The following is a 14,987-nucleotide window of genomic DNA, read 5'->3' on the forward strand; positions in this document are numbered from 1 at the left end:
ATTCATAATCAGACACCCTATGATTGTATCATAACACCTCCAGTACAAAACATGGTGAGGATTGAAATTCTTCCAGATGGTGTCTCCCCAAAAATACTAACCACAGGGGAAATGGAACTGTTTACACCAACAGATTGTGTGGTGGGACTGCAACCTATTAATCTATATTTGAAAATTAATATAAGAACCCCTGAGAATGAAGTCTTCTACTATAAGCACATAGCCTGGATACATTTCTGCAAGATCAATATGTAAATACTTGTATATAGTTGGATTTTACTGTAAATAACTAATTGTTATTCTTTCTGAGTAGCAAATATAGAGCACCTGGCATGTGCCCTCACACAGGGTTTAAATTGGACATCAAAGGTAATTGTTGCCTTAAATTTGGAAGTACCTGCTTTACGCCATGGAACTTTACAACATCAGTTGGTGATGGACTACCTCCTTCTTCAACATCATAGACACTGTTCTGAGTTTGAAGGCATGCAATGCCTCAACATAATTATGAATCAGCTAGCTTAGAGGACAACATTCAACATCTTCAGGGCTTAATGCTTTGAATGAAGCAATCTACTGGTGGTGCCCAGCTAGCTGAGTGGTTTAATTCCCTGACAAGGAGGGGAATGAGATATGTTTATTCCTTTCCCTTTATGTTTTATTATGTGCCTTGTAAATTATTCTGTCTCACATTGCCTGCCCCAGCAGCAGTGGTCGCTTGAGTGAAAAGGGTGAGATGTTGGGAGGAATGAGTTAAAAGCAGAAGATTGGTGAGAAGGATGGGATCAGAAAGGAAGACTGGCAAGGAGGATTGTAAATACTCCCAAGTGAACTTGCAGCTGGGAATGCATAAAGTCTGGGAAGTAGTAATGTAGAAAAGCACATAAATTGTATCTACTGCTGTTTGTGCTCTGTGGGTTTGGCAAGTAGTGCATCTGTGTATAGAAAACATAGGTGTTTGGTAGACTTGGAGGCACCCTATTGAACGTGCTTGAGCTCCCAGCCTTGGTACAGAGAAGGTCAAAGAAACACAGTGACGATCACAGCATGGTGGTAAAAACTGTGCCTGTGCGAACCCTTGATAAACAGGTGTAAATAGCAGGCTGGTGATCTAGCATGGACTGAGCATAGTGGTGCTTACGTCCTGACTTGTGTGCCTCTGCCCACACGTTGCTTTGGGGATCTCCCAGTTGATGAGGTAATGAAAATACATCTACTCATTGCATTTTGGCCGTGGGTCTGTGGTTGTTCCTGATGCCTGCCTGTGCTGACTCATACAATGCCTGACAGGCGTCACCTCCAGAGGGTGAGGGCTTGTGCCCCTGTGGTGGTTTTACTCAGGTGGGTTGCCGAGCTCCACCACAACTGCTCTCTCACTCCTCCTCCTCAAAGAGGAACAGGGATAAAATATGATGAAAAGGGCTCAAGGGTTGAGATAAGGACGGGGAGATCGCACAGTAAATATCGTGACAGGCAAAGCAGACTCAGCATAGGGAGACAGTAAGATTTATTGCCTATTACTAACAAGCTAGAGAAGTGAGAAACAAAGGAAAGAAACCAAAAGCACCTTCTCCCCCCCTCCCATCCACCCTCTTCCACCTCCTCCCTCCGAGTGGCACAAGAGAACAGGGGAATGGGGGTTATGGTCAGTCTATAGCTCTTCTTCTCCACGGCTCCTTCTCAGTCACTATCATCCCCTGTGCTGTGGGGTCCCTCCCAGAGGATGCAGTCCTTGCTGAACTGATCTGGCGTGGGCTTCCCACAGGCAGCAGCTCTTCAAGAACTGCTCCAGATATGGGTCTGTACCACGGTGTCCATCCCTCAGGAGCAAACTACTCCATCCTGGGTCCCCCACGGGCAGCAGCTCCTGCCAGGTCACCTGCTCCTGCGTGGTCTCCTCTCCACGGCCTACAGGTCCAACCCGGAATCTGCTCCGGAAGAGGTCTTCCACAGGCCGCAGCCTCCATCAGTGCAGGCCCACCTGCTCCATCGTGGTCTCCTCCACGGGTTGCTGCTCCAACTTCCATCAGGCAGTCACAGACACAGAAATGAAGATTCTGACCAGGATTAGAGGGGCCCTGCCTCCAGCCAGGGGGAGGAAAGGGACAACTGAGTTTATTGGACGGTGTGGATTCGATGGTTTGGCGTGTCAGACTGGGTATGGCTGGGATATTAAGTTTACCTGCAGCAGCTCATACAGTGCTGTGCTCTGCACTTGTAGCTAGAACAGCAGTGGTATCACACCAGTGTTGTGTCTGCTGCTGAGCAGTGCTGGCACAGCATCAGGACTCTCTCTAGCCCTCCTAGGGGGTGGGCAAAAAAGTGAGAAAGAAACATCACCAGGGTAGCTGACCTAAACCAACCAAAGGGATATTCCATACCATATGATGTCACACTCAGCAATAAGAGGTGGAAAAAGGAAGAAGAGGGGAGGGATGGGCTCTCGTTGCGAAAACGTCTGTCCTCCTCCCGAACACCGGCTACATGCATTGAGGCCCTGCTTCAAGGATGTGGTCAAGCATCGCTCATTTGTGGGAAATAGAGAGTAATTTCTTTCCTCTGCACTTGCACACACCCTTTACTTGTTTTGTTATGCTTTTCTCCCTTTCCCCCTCCCTTTTCCCCTTTCCCTTCTTTCCATTTAGTTAAATTATTTAGTAATAATCTTTCCTTAATAATTATTTTTTTCCCTTTAATTAAATTATCCTTATCTCAGCCTTTGAGTTGTTCTTTACTTCTTCCCCTCCTCTTCTAAGGAGGGGGAGTGAGAGAGCGGTTGTGGTGTTCAGCTGCCTAGTACGGTAAAACCACCACAGACGCGCAGAAGCATAAGGCTTTAGTAGACACCGGTGTACAGTATACTCTAATGCCATCAAGCTATAAAGGGCCAGAGCCCATCAGTATTTATGGAGTGACGGGGGGATCCCAGCAGTTACCTGTATTGGAGGCTGAAGTGAGTCTAACTGGGAATGAGTGGCAAAATCACCCCATTGTGACTGGCCCGGATGTTCCATGCATCCGTGGCATAGACTACCTCAAGAGAGGGTACTTTGAGGACCCAAAAGGGTTCCAGTGGGCTTTTGGCATAGATGCCTTAGACAGAGGACTTTAAAAAATTGCCTACCTTGCCTGTTCTCTCAGAGGACCCTTCTATTGTGCAGTTGCTGAGGGTCGAAGAACAGCAGGTGCCAATCGCTACCACAACTGTGCACCGGCAGCAATATCGCACCAACCAAGACTCCCTGATTCCCATCCATAAGCTAATTCATCAACTGGAGAGCCAAGGAGTGATCAGCAAGACTCATTCACCTTTTAATAGTCCCATATGGCCAGTGTGAAAGTCTAATGGTGACTGGAGACTAACAGTGGACTATCATGGCCTGAAGGAAGTCACGCCACCACTGAGTGTTACAGTGCCGGACATACTAGAACTCCAGTACGAACTAGAATCAAAGGCAGCCAATTGATACACCACAACTGATATTGCTAATGCATTTTTCTCCATCCCTCTGGCAGAAGTGTGCAGACCACAGTTTGCTTTCACTTGAAGGGGTGTCCAATACACTTGGAATCGACTACCCCAGGGGTGAAAACACAGCCCTACCATTTGCCATGGACTGATCCAGTCTGCGCTGGAGCAGGGGGAAGCTCCTGAACACCTGCAGTACATCGATGACATCATTGTGTGGGGTGACACAGCAGAGGAAGCTTTTGAGAAAGGGAAGAAAATAGTCCAAATCCTTCTGAACGCTGGTTTTTCCATAAAACAAAATAAAGTCAAAGGACCTACACAGGAGATCCAGTTTTTAGGAATAAATTGGCAAGATGGATGTCGTCAAATCCCAGTGGATGTGATCAACAAAATAATATCTATGTCTCTACCAACTAGGAAAAAGGAAACACAAACTTTCCTAGGTGTTGTGGGGTTTTGGAGAATGCACATTCCAAATTACAGTCTGATTGTAATTCCCCTCTACCAAATAACCCGTAAGAAGAATGACTTTGAATGGGGCCCTGAGCAACGACAAGCCTTTGAACAAATTAAGCAGGAAATAGTTCATGCAGTAGCCCTTGGGCCAGTCCAAACAGGACCAGATGTAAAGAATGTGCTCTACACCGCAGCCGGGGAGAATGGCCCCACCTGGAGCCTCTGGCAAAAATAGCCTGGGGAAACTCGAGGTCGACCCCTAGAGTTTTGGAGTCCGGGATACAGAGAATCTGAGGCCCGCTACACTCCAACCGAAAAGGAGATATTGGCGGCATATGAAGGAGTTTGATCTGCTTCGGAAGTGGTTGGTACTGAAGCGCAGCTCCTCCTGGCACCCCGACTGCCAGTACTAATCTGGATGTTCATCTGCGTGATGATCTTAAATAGTTGTTTAAGCTTAGACAAAACCAGAAAGACATGGAGAAGATATAGCAATAGGATCACACTAGTTTGAACATCCCAAGAATATTAAAAATTTTCAAGATCTATTTTAAGCTGCATGGAGGACAAAATGTGAAGAGTGTACTTGTTAGTAGTTTCAATGAGAAGGTTCCTGAAGTGCAAGAATGATGGCAATACTGAGTACAAATACCAGATTAAGTTCACGGTTGGTTTAATATGAGTGCATGCTATATATACAAAGTGGCAAAACCATAAACAAATTTAGCCCAGCTCCCAGAGTTGATAAACAACAAGAAAAGAGTTAAGAAAAACAGCCTTGAGAGGAAATAAAACAACACTGTAAACAAATAAATCAATATTGTGACCATCAACTATTAAGCTAATATAATGCTTATAACAAATCAGTTTTAATATGCTCTGGTCAGATTAGTCATTGTCTCAACCTTTCGTGCCCCATGTTGGATGCCACAAGGAATGTTGTGGTTTAACTTGGCAGGCAGCTAACCACCACACAGCCGTTCACTCACTCCCCCTGCCCCTGAGTGGGATGGGGGAGAGAATCAGGAAAAGGTAAAACTCATGGGTTGAGGTAAAGACAGTTTAATAGTACATAAAGGGAAGGGAAAATAATATTAACAACAACAACAACCACAAAAGAATATACAAAGCAAGTGATGCACAAGGCAATTGCTCACCACCTGTCTGTGGTGGTTTTACCCTGTTGGGCAGCTGAACTCCACCACAACCACTCTCTCATTACCCCTACTCAAAGGGAAAGGGAAAGGGGAAGAAAATATGATGGAGAGGCTCAAGGGTTGAGATAAGGACAGGGAGATCACTCAACAATTATTGTCATGGGCAAAACAGACTCAGCATAGGGAGATTAATGAAATTTATTACTAACGAGCTAGAGCAGTGAAAAACAAAGAAAACAAACTAAAAACACCCGGGGAATAGGGAATGGAGGTTGCAGTCAGTCCATAACGCTTCATCTCCATCTCTCCATGGTCACTCTCTTCCCCTGCTCCAATGTGGGGTCCGTCCCAGAGAATGCAGTCCTTCCTGAACTGATCCTATGTCGGCTTCTCACAGGCAGCAGCTCTTCAAGAACTGCTCCAAATAGGGGTCCGTACCACACGATCCATCTTTCAGGAGCAAACTGCTCCAACATGGGTCCCCCACGGGCAGCAGCTCCTGCCATGTCACCTGCTCCTGCGTGGGCTCCCCTCCACAAACTGCAGGTCCTGCCTAGAGTCTGATCCTGTGCGGGCTTTCCATGGGCCACAGTCCTTCAGGCCAGATCCACCTGCTTCACTGTGGGCTCCTCCAACGGGCTGCAACATGGAAATCTGCTCTGCCATAGTACCCTATGGGCTGCAGGTGGACAACCTGCTCCACCATGGTCCTCTCCATGGGCTGCAGAGGAACTTCTCTGGTGCCTGGAGCACCTCCTCCCCTTCCTTCACTAACCTCTCTGCAGGGTTGTTTCTCACTCCTCTCCCTCCCAGCTGCTGTTGAACAGCAGTTGTTTTGTTTATTTTTTTCCCTCTCTTAAATATGCTCTCTTAAATATGGTATGGAATATCCCTTTGGCTGGTTTGGATCAGCTGTCCTGATTCTGTTCCCTCCCAGCTTCTTGTGCACCCCTAGCTTCCTTGCTGGCAGGGCAGTATGAGAAGCTGAAAAGCCCTTGACTTAGTTGTAAGCACTGCTCAACAACTAAAACATTGGTGTGTTATCAACATTATTCCAGTCCTAAATCTAAACACAGCACCTTACCATCCGTTATGAAGAAAATTAACCTGATCTCAGCCAAAACTAGGACACAGAGAAATGGGGGAACTATTAAAATTAGGCCTGTATTAGAGTAGAGTTGCATGGAGTTGCGTGGAGTTGCGTGGAGTTGCGTGGAGTTGCGTGGAGTGGAATGGAATGGAATGGAATGGAATGGAATGGAATAGAATAGAATAGAATAGAATAGAATAGAATAGAATAGAATAGAGTAGAGTAGAGTAGAACAGAACAGAACAGAATAGAACAGAATAGTTCAGTTGGAAGGGACATACAAAAATCATCTAGTCCAAATGCCTGACCACTTCAGGGCTGAGCAAAAGTTAAAGCATATTGTTAAGTGCATTATTCAGATGCATCAACCACCTCACTAGAAAACTTGCTCCAGTGTTTGACCATGCTCATGGTAAATGAAATTTTCCTGATGTCCAGTCTGAACCTCCCCTGGCGCAGCTTTTTGCTATTTCCATGCATCCTATCATTGGTTACCAGGGAGAAGAGATCAGTACCTCCTTCTCCACTTCCTTTCCTCAGGAAGTTATAGAGAGCAATGAGGTTGCCTCTTAGCCTCCTTTGCTCCAAACTAAACAACCCAAGCGTCCTCAGCCTCTCCTCATGGGACATGCCTTCAAGCCCTTTTACCAGCTTTGTTGCCCTCCTCTGGATGCTTTCAAGTGTCTTAATATCATTTTTATATTGTTAATATCATTAATATATTTTTAATATCATTTTTATATTCAAGGTGAGGCCACACCAATGCTAAATATAGTGGGATTCAAATAGCTGAATATAGTGTACTCACTGAGTTGAATTTAGTGCTGTGGGCAAAATTGGGTTCTAATTATACAGACACACGATGTGGGTTATGTGTTGGTCTTATGTGGCAAGGTTTTGATAGTCAGGGGTCTTAAGTCATTCCTGCACTTGCCTGGTTCCTTGCGAAGTTGACCTGTCATTGGTTCTGCAGTGTCTTCCTACAACACATAACTTAGTTTACAGATTATTTTTCTCCCAAGGTTAAATCTCCATGAGGCACACACCTGATAGCCCCATCTCTTTGTATCACCCACCAGGTGTACTTGGGTCCTTGGGCGAAGACAGACCCACGAGTGGGTTTGCCTTTTCCCGAGGCAGGAGCAACCCACACTGCCTTCCCCAGCCACTTCCCTACATGCACTATGGGGACTTTAGCTCCTCCCACAGCGTGTAGGGGCTTTGTTTTAGCAGGACCAGAACGGTTGTCAGATTCTCTGGTGTTAACTACCCAAGTGGCATCTGGTAGATTTATGTCCTAGTGTTTCCATGTCCCAGCACCCAATGCTCGTAACATGGTCTTTAACAGTCCATTGTACCTCTCAACCTTCCCGTGGCATGGTTTATGGGGTATTTTTCCAGCCAACCAGTAATTGCTTCTACCATGGTGAGTATGTAACGTTTGCCTTGGCAGGTTTGTGGGAGTGGTTTGATGTAGTCAATCTGCCAGGCCTCACCATATTGAAATCCTAGCCACCCCACCCCCTGTTCCAGGGAGACTTTACCCTCATGGATCTCTTGATCGCGGCACAGGTTTCACCCTCATAGGTGAACTGTCTGATGGCCTCAAAGGTCAGGTTCACCCCTCGATCACAAGCCTATCTGTATGTCGCATCCCTCCCCAGATGTCTTGATGTTTCCTGGGCCCATCAAGCTACAAACAGCTCACCCTTATGTCCCAAGTCCAGGTCCACCTGAGCCACTTCCATTTCTGAAGCCTAGTCCACCTGCTCATTATTCTGATGTTCTTCAGTGGCATGGCTCTTGGGCATGTGGGCATCTGCATGACGTACTTTTATGGGCAGGTTTTCTACCCGGGCAGCAATATCTTGCCATAGTGTAGCAGCCCAGATAGGCTTACCTCTGTGCTGCCAGTTGCTCTGTTTCCACTGCAGTAGCCACCCCCACAGAGCAGTTGCCACCATCCATGACTCAGTGTAGAGATACAGTACTGGCCACTTTTCTCTTTTGACAATTTGTAGGGGCAGTTGTATGGCTTTTACTTCTGCATACTGACTCAACTCACCTTCCCTTTCTGTGGCTTTCACAGCTCATCATGTGGGACTCCACATAGCAGCTTTCCGCTTCTGATTGCTCCCTACCATGTGACAGAATCTGTCAGTGAACAACACATGCTGCTTTCCATCTTCCGACAACTCATTATATGGTGGTGCCTCTTCCGCATGAGTTACCTCTTTGGATGATACTCTGAAATCTCTGCCTTCTTGCTAGTCCATCATCTCTTTCACGATTCCTGGGCAGTTGGGTTTCCCTGTTCAAGCCTGCTGCATAGTTAACGCTACCCATTTACTCCACGTAGCATTGGTTGCATGATGTGTAGTGAGGATTCTCCCTTTGAACATCCAGTATTACACAGGTAGCCATGGTGACAAGAAGAGCTGTGCTTCTGTGCCGACACCATGTAGGTTTTGTATTGGACTTATGTGGCAAGGTTTTGGTAGCCAGGGGACTGAAGGGGCGGCCTCTGTGTGGAAGGTGTAGTGGAATGGACACACTGTGGCCAGGCTCTGTGATAAGATGGGAACTCAAAGGTACATTGGAACCAATAAGCTGCATATTTCCTACCCTGGGCCAACAGCCTGTCACGTTTTTGACAAAATGCTGTCCTTTTGGTGAACTTTACTCATTATAATATCATTATAATACCAAAACACACCTCTATCCCAAAAGCTACCCACCTCCAAGATGCGACCACCCCTCACTGAGCATGCACTCTGAATTTCTTTGAGCCTATACCTTTAAACAAAAGCGAGAAAATTTAGCACCAATCGTAACAAAGGAAACTTAACTTAAGGAAATAAAGAAAAAAAAAAAACAAAACCGCAACCTTTTTTTGTTATACACCACAGTACTGGCCAGGTTCAACTCTAATTGAGCTATGGCCATGCAAATTTTCTCCTTACAGTGGTTAACAGCATTTCTATAGTCCTCATGTATAGCCTGACCTTGCTTCCTTTAACTTAGCAGTAAAGTACTCAGGAGCACAGGTAGTTTTTTTATCAGTTCTGCTCAAAGGGAAGGGGACTGAAAGGGCCAGACAAATCTGGCAAATCAAGAGATGACTGCAGGACTGTTGCCACAAACAGGGGTTTGGCTACTTAGACCATGGGCCTTGCTTTGAGAAACCTGGTCTGCTGGGGGCAGATGTGGTCCAACTGTCAGAGAAAAAGAGCATCTTTGGTGATAGGCTTGCCAAGCTGGTGAAGAGGGCTTTAAACTAGAGTTGCTGGGGAAGGGGAACCTCAATCCTGCTCCTCCCAGTTTGGTGCAAGTATAAGCAATAGGTGCCCAGAGCCAGGAGAACAGTCACGAGTCAGCAGGAGAGCACCTGAAGAGCAGTACAAAGGAATTGCAGCCACTCCAGCCAGTAAGTCAGCTTCACCAGGAGCCCAACTTAAATGTCTCTGTTCTAACACACTGTAGCATGGGGAATACTCAAGAGGAGTTAGAGATGTACGCACGCCTGCAGGGGGTAAATGTGTTTATTTGATTCGTGTCAGTATGGAACAATGCTAGGGCTGCATGATGAAATATAAACTCCTATTTAAGAAAAACAGAGTGTTTAGTGTACATAGTTCTTGTATCATGCAAAGGAACGATCCAGCAATTTGTGTAAATAGAGGGTTTGAAGGGCAAACATTAAGATAAGAGGACCAAGGAGTTTCTTTTAGGAAACTGCAGACTTTTGCATGGGACGCTGCGCAAGCCTCTGATAACCAGCAAAGAGATCCACCAAATAAGGAGACGACCGAAGGACAAAGCCTGGGAGGAAGACTACGAGCCTTCAGCACAAGAGACCCCCAGAAAGACCACCAGAGACTGATACGCATGCGTCCGGAGAGGGTTTGGATTCCAAGAACTAATTATAATAACCCCGCCTTTTCTAGGAATAGTGATGAATATGTATTAGTCTAGGTGTATAAAAATCAGCCACCTGATGTAACAGGTGTACGTTCTGGTAGAGCAGAGACTCCCGGCACACCCAGCGCTGTTCGCTTGCCTCTATTCACTTAATAAATCACAAAAATCCTATTTGGGACTTAATCATTTATCACAATTGGGGGCTCGTCCGGGATGGTCTTGGTTCCTGAATTCTGACTTGATCTAGGAGGGGTGCCCCACCATTTGGTGGCTCCTGTTCGAGTCAGGTCGGGACTAACACCATCCTGAACCTGAATAAAGGCAAGCAAAGAATTTGATTTTTTTATGAGCTCCCTTGCCGGCTGCAGCATTGTATTTTGCCCGGAATTCTGCGCGTGAAGATCCGAACGAAGACGATGGAGTCGTAAGTATTTAAGGTGTATACTGTTTGGTTGGGTGGGATTTGGTTGCCTGTGTGTGTAAGAGTGTGACTGAGATGGAACCTAGTTCTGAAGCGAGTGTGGAGGTCTTCTAACCGCGGTTCCAATCTCCCGCGAGGGACTTGGCCGGTGAAGGACCAAAGTGATTCCTATAGGATTCGTGGGTGGGTGATAGGTCCTAAACCCCCTGCAAGACACTCTTACTAGGTAACCAAGGGCTGTAGGAATTGCCACAGTAAAATTCCTAGATGGGTCAGACAAAATTGAAGACCTGGGACCAGAGAGAAGGGAGCAAATTAAAAATGGTTCAGTACTATATGATAGAATGGCCAAATCAGGATATCCAATAATTAATAAGGACCTAGAACCTGTGGAATCAGGACCTTTGAGTCCATCATAGTCAGCTCGGGCTTGTGAGCTGTATGCTCTATGTAGAGCCCTGGAACTATTAAAGGGGAAAAGTGGGGCTATATTTACAGCACGTTGAACTGAATGAACTCCCCATGCCTGAATCACCACCAGAAAGCAGTGTTGTACAACAAAAAATGGAAGTTTCTCCAAAGATGTTGCCATTAAATTTATATTAATTAATAAAATATAATTAATTAAAAAGTACTTATCTTGAAATACTGTTACTATTAAACTTTATGTTCTAGTTTGGAGACAAAAAGGAGTATAGTTAAGGCATGAGCATGTGATTTTCTGTTTCCTTAAGGTGGTGAGCTTTAATTCTATTAATGCTAAGTCTCAGTGAGACATACCAGCATCCTTGTGGATCCCTTCATTTTAATGTTGTAAAATCGTGGGTCAGATGATTCAAAGCCTTAATGTAAATGTACTCAAGTAGGGGAAAGTTGATTTGGTATCATATGTTTTAAAAAGTCATATGATGGATTTGTTTGTTTGTTTTTTTAAGTCTGTACTAATATAAAAATCACATGAGCATGCTTGTTGAAAAGTAAAAGTTATTTTTATGTAAGTCCATTTACTCTTTATATTTTTGAACAAACAGAAGTATCAAATACTTGTTTAAATATTAAGTGGGTGTTTTGAGCCTGCAAATTTAACATTGGCTCTAAAACTCTGCTTTCATAAGTACCATTTATTATACCACTATATTTCTGATGTTTGCGTAATCATAAAAGAACCTCAAAACTTGAATACACAGACTGAAATATATTCTTGATATATGGATAGTCTTGAATATGTCAGTGTGCTATATAGTGGCCTTTGAGGCCTGTCATGATAACCCTTTTACATTACATTACAAAGCTAATGTTTTAGTCCTAAATTTTCAGGACCCCCTAGTACAGAAGAAAGCTTTATACAATTACTGATGTGAATTTCTCTAAAAATGTATATTTTTGTGTCCAGTTGTATTATTTAAGTGTTCCTTTGTATCAATTTATGTATGCTTCTGTTGTGGTTTAACCCGGCCGGCAGCTTAACACCACACAGCCGTTCGCTCACCCTCCCCGCCTCTCTGGGATAGGGGAGAGAAACGAGAAAAGATGAAGCCTGTGGGTTGAGATAGAGACAGTTTATTGGGACAGAAAATAATAATAATGATGTGTACGGAGCGGGTGATGCACGGTGCAGTTGCTTGCTACCCGCTGACCGATGCCCAGCCTGTCCCCAGGCGGCCGGCCCCCCCACCCCGGCTAGCCACCCCTATGCATTGTTTAGCATAACATCAGATGGTATGGAATACCCCTTTGGCCAGTTTGGGTCTGCTGTCCTGGGTCTGTCCCCTCCCAGCTCTTGATGCACCCAGCTCCTGCTGCACCCCCAGCCTGCCCGCTGGCAGGACAGAGTGAGGAGCTGAAAAGTCCTTGGCTTAGTGTAAGCACTGCTCTGCAGCAATTCAAACATCAGTGTGTTATCAACATTAGTCTCATTCTAAATCCATAACGTAGCACTCTACCAGCTACTGGGAAGAAAATTAATTCTATCCTAACTAAACCAGGACAGCTTCTAAAACAAAGAAGGGAGAGTAGGGGTGTGAACCCTAGGAAAAGATAGATAAAGTATGCTATGTTCTTAAATTTTTTAAATTGGTGGACAGAGGAAGGTCCTTGCATCTGTCCATGCAGGAGAAAAGGCGACAGACAGATCTAGGAGACAATTCTGGGAGAAACTCAGTTAAAGAAAGAGCACAAGTCATGGAAAAATAAATAGATAAATAAATAAAAATAAAAAATTATAGCACCAATTAATTGGGAAAGGCCCTACACTCTAATAACTTGGGGGCCAAGGTTGTGCTTGTGTTTTAACAGAAGCCGGTCCTAGATGGGTGTCAGCACCATGAGTCTGTCCGGCCGTTTCATCATCTGCCTTAACATGATCACAGCACCCTCCTCTGCGGTTTGGACTCCAGCTCAAACAAAAAACAACGTCTGGGAGTGTCCGGCTGGCATATGCAGGACCCACAAACAAGGACTCCAGGAGCTGGAGGGGCAGCCAGAGCCCCCCCTGCCTGGGCAGCACTCAGTACCTGCCTCTCCCAGGGATGTGGTTGCAAAGTTTGTTAAAGATAGAATTAGTATGCCTGGTAGTTTTTCTCTGTGTTTTAGTTTGTGTTAATCATGCTTTCTTAATCTGTGTTAATTGCGCTTTTTTATGTTAAAGAAGGGGGAGATGTGGGAGTGTGGCCATGGGGGTCGACAAGTCCCATGGCTCATGATAACATCAGGAATGTAAAGAGTTTGGAGGAGGGAACAAAGAGGAATGATGCAGGAGTTGCCTTGCTGTCTCGGGTTGCTTGTTCTCCAGATATTGGGGCATGGAATGGTGGTAAAAATGTTATTAGAACACTTAATACCTAGATATGGGATAATCCAGTACATTGATTCTGACCAGGGCACACACTTTACTTCTAAAATAATAAAATTATTATGTCAATCATTAGGTTTTCAGTGGGAATACCACACTCCGTGGCACCCACAAAGCTTGGAGAAAGTAGAAAGAATGAATCGAACAATAAAACAACAATTGGCTAAGTTAATGATCGAGACACAAATGCCCTGGACGAAATGCTTACCATTGGCACTTTTAAACATTAGAACTAAACCACGCAGTGAGACTGGATTATCACCATATGAAATGTTATATGGCATGCCTTATTCTCAAGGGATGCCCCTAGGGAACAATGTAGTTGAGGATCGTAGTATCCAGAAATATATAATTACCATTGGTAGAAGATTAAAAGAGCTAAGAGAAACTGGGATAATGGCTCAGACACCACCTTTAGGATTTGCGATTCACCAGTTAAAACCAGGAGATAGGTTTCTAATAAAAACATGGAAAGCAGAAAGCTTATCTCCCCTCTGGGAAGGACCTTTTCTTGTTTTATTAAAAAGAAAAGCAGCCGATATTTATTAACTGTTATCTATTAGCTGTTATCTATTAACAAGGAAAAAGCTGTGAGAACTGCTGAAAAAGGATGGACATGTGTCATGAGTAAAAGGTCCAGTGGAAGAGTGGAAAGTAACATTGGAACCAGGAGAAACTAAACTATCAGACAGATTTGAAGAAGCCTTCATCAAAGAGCATAAGCTAAGTTGCTGTGGGAATTTTATTGTAATTACTCCTTTATTGTAATTACTCCAAATTTATTGTAATTACTCCTGTAAAATTAGTAAACAAAGAACCTCTTGAATAGATACCTACTAAGGGAAGAGATTTATCAATAACAGGGATCAGTTAAGCGTTATCCCCTGAAGGTACCGAGAAGGTACATCTGCAGTGTACACCCCTTTAAGATTAGGGAAGAGGGCAAAACTGGATAGGGAACTGGTGCTGCGGCTGAGAAGGTCAGGCAAGGGCTGCAACCCCTTCAGGCTGTGACCGCCAAGCACTATGGCCCTTACTGGACCTCTTCTAGTCCTACTTGGGGTGAGTTTCTTGGCCCAAGCTACGGCCAACAACTGCAATCAACTACAAGAAAAGGATGCTTGAGCTCCCAGACATTGGTGTATCATACTGTCTATGACTGTAAAGGCCAGAAAAGAGGAAGCTGCATTTTTAACCTGACTCAGTATGCTCTATGCAGAGAAGGTGACAGGACCGTATGCTATGATCCAAAAGAACTGCCTTATCAATATTGGGTAGAAATGAAGACAGATTTGAAAGTAGGCAAATTAATTGGAATAAGTGAAATTGTAACCATCCTGAATACCTCAGCGTTGATAACCTTTGATGCCTGTGATATTATAGATGAAGACCGATATACTGATTGCGGAAGCCTGAGTTGGAAGAGATATAGTAACCAGCCCAAGTACATTTGTCCTAGAAAGGGTGGAACAGTGGCTTCTACGTGTTACTCTGATTGGATAAGAGATTATCCGTGAGAGAGGAGTTATCATTACTGTGGACCCTCAAATTGGGGTTGTGCTTGTTGGAGTACGGATCCTGGGGTCCTATAGCCCCAGGATCCGTACTCCAACAAGCAC

The 14,987-nt window shown here is 44.7% G+C and overlaps 1 long non-coding RNA gene across 1 annotated transcript; it reads left to right on the forward strand.

The window, feature by feature from the left end:
• Positions 1-719: 719 nt before the first annotated feature.
• Positions 720-10,667, forward strand: LOC118159535. Its single transcript, XR_004747160.1, has 3 exons — positions 720-731; positions 7,464-7,469; positions 10,534-10,667. It is a non-coding gene; the product is annotated as an uncharacterized LOC118159535 (long non-coding RNA).
• Positions 10,668-14,987: the final 4,320 nt, after the last annotated feature.

This window comes from Oxyura jamaicensis, unplaced genomic scaffold, assembly GCF_011077185.1.
Source record: "Oxyura jamaicensis isolate SHBP4307 breed ruddy duck unplaced genomic scaffold, BPBGC_Ojam_1.0 oxyUn_random_OJ70827, whole genome shotgun sequence".
Lineage (NCBI taxonomy): Eukaryota > Metazoa > Chordata > Aves > Anseriformes > Anatidae > Oxyura > Oxyura jamaicensis.